Here is a 2,853-nt window from a genome sequence, read left to right on the forward strand (position 1 = left end):
ATTTTGGGGAAGAAATAAAGCTACACTTGACTTTATCTCTACTACATAGGATGACGCTGATATATATAAGAATTAGCTTCAAGGGACTGCTCATAGAGCTAGTTTAAATCTTCCAGTGTACACAACTATTCAATCTGGACCAGGCCATGTTCCTACCTTTTCATGAATGTTGAGCCCTATTTCTTCCACGAGACTGAACACTCAAAGGTCGACATCAACTCAAGTTCCTATCCCGCCAAGAATGAGAACAAGAGCTCCATCATTTTCCACCAGACCCAAATTTAAAAGAACAAACCTTGGTTGTATGTGTCCCACTTCCATGGTACCACCAATTAGAATAAGATTAGTTGTGCCATTGGACTAGTCATTATTTAGAAGTGATGACATTGTTCAACAATGCTTAATCATTTTGTTTTCAACTAGTCTTGCTTTAATTGGTTAAAGAAAGTGTACGAATTTGATGAGATTATGAATTGAATATGTTCTCTAATTATTTATTTTAATTGTTGTTTTGTATGTTCTTTGGAGCTAATATTGTTCCAAAATTGTTACTTATTGATTTGAAGGTGTAGTAACTTCATTAATGAAATTATACATTTTACCTTCTAGAAAAAGGAAAATAGCTCTTTACAAAAGATCTTTATAAGATCCAAACATGGCCTATATTAACATCAAAATATAGAATAAGAAATTAACATTAGAATATAAAAATAAACACTAGCTTTGTAACACCCCTAACCCGAATCCGTCGTCAAACTAGGGTTAAGAGGCATTACCGGACATATCGGAACATTTATCAACCAATTTACAATAAATAATAATGCATTATCATATCATAGTCAAATATCAACATAAAGTCCCTTTCTTAGGTCAACGAGACCTTAAACATGCTTTAGAAAGGGGTCGGGACTAAATGAGCTCATACAAAATTTCTCAAAAACTTAACAAATTTTCAAAGTTATAGAGGTCACACGCCCGTGTGAATAGGCCGTGTGCCTCACACGGCATTAGACAGGCTCGTGTGTCTAGGCCGTGTCAAAACAAGGCATACATATTGGCTTATTCACACGGCCACAAGACACACCCATATGCCTTGACTGTGGTCGAAACTGACTTGGGTCACATGGCTAGCCACACGCCCGTGTGCCTTGGCCGTGCTTAAAACTGACTTTAAATTGTACGACTACCCCAAGGGACACACGGCTGTGCAACATAACTGTGTGTTGCACACTGCTGAGACACACGCCCGTGTCTCTGCCCGGGTAGACAAAAATAAGCCATTTGAAAAGAGACAAAGTAAGCTTTCAAAAGCTTAGTAAGCCATATACAAATAAACTTATCATTTTAAGCACATAAGCATCACAAAATACATATACTCTATTGCCAAATACTATGGCAAACCATATAGTTCATATACAATTCACATATTACCAATTCATTTACACATATAGTATATTTTTTCATACTTATATCACATATCAAAATATCATATTCATACTCACCTTACAATGCCAAAATTCCATGTACAGTTTATATGTACCTGAATTAGATATACATTCACATAGCTATTCATTTCTCAGAATGCCCGTTGAACCATATGGAATCAAATAGGATACGCGGATATCTTGAAAAGCTCATACAATGCCAATGTCCCAGACGTGGTCTTACATGTAATCAAATATCTATGCCACTATCCCAGACAGAGTCTTACATGAAATCAAATACGATGCCAATGTCACAGACATAGTCTTGCATGTAAATCTCAAATCGAAGCCAACGTCTCAGACGTGGTCTTACACGATAACACATATCGAAATCCAATGTCAGGACATATGTATCCTAACTATTCTTATGGTTTGTACGTATAACGCCCCAATTTTGATTAATTCATTTTTGTGGGTTTTTAACACACAACTGTGTGTCTGCTTTAGTGGCTAAGTGTTTTGGGTGTGTGTGAAAGGTCCCAAGTTCAAGACATGTCTTAGGTGAATTTTGGCTTTTTCCTGATTTAAGCCTTAACTTCTAGTCAGCAGGCTTATATTAAGTTATTTTTAATTTCATATCAGAATGGGCCTACTGGTCTAGTGGTTAAGGTGTGTGTTGGAATATGGGTGGTTTGGAGTTCGAATTCTTACGCGAGCTGGGAGAATATTTTTGCTCGTTCGACAGAGAGAGTTTCGGTCAAAAAGGAATTCGAAGAGGTGGGTTTAGTGGAGAGATTTAGGGGATAGTGGAGATTTAGGGAAAATCTGATAGGTTTTCAAAAGAGAAATTTCTCTTCATCTCTATGTTTTTTTCCTTCTCTCCATTTTTTTATCTGTCGTCTCTCTCTTTCCCATTTGCTACAATTTCACTTTTGTTCCTCCTTATTTATTCCTTTAATGAATCTGATTTCTTTCTTCTGCAGTCGTTTCCCTTTGCTCGATAAATGGTTATGGTGCCTTGAAGCTTTGGTTTTTAGGTTAATAATTGGGATTTTTGTTATCTATTTTGACAGTGAGAAATCTGGTGTGAGAGGTTGTTCTACTGTCAAATCATAGTGGGAAGCATTTGTGGTTTGCAAGGGAAGGGTTTTAGGCTCTGGAAGTGTCTAATCCATTTTTTGGTTTTGGTACAATTCGATCGTTTAAGGGACTAACTAAGTAAAACATGTTCAATTATAGGTTTGGGTGTACTCAAGAGTGATTACACATCAAAAACGAACCAGATGTGTACCCGAAAACATAGAAAATGAGAATCGAAAAAATCCAAAAAATAAGTCTGTCGATGCCACATAGGTGTGTGGTCGCCTGTGTAGTAGGTCGTGTGGTAGTACACGGGTGTGTGATCGATGAGCCAAGCCATGCGCATAAG

Source organism: Gossypium arboreum, chromosome 8 (assembly GCF_025698485.1).
Source record: "Gossypium arboreum isolate Shixiya-1 chromosome 8, ASM2569848v2, whole genome shotgun sequence".
Classification (NCBI taxonomy): Eukaryota; Viridiplantae; Streptophyta; class Magnoliopsida; order Malvales; family Malvaceae; genus Gossypium; species Gossypium arboreum.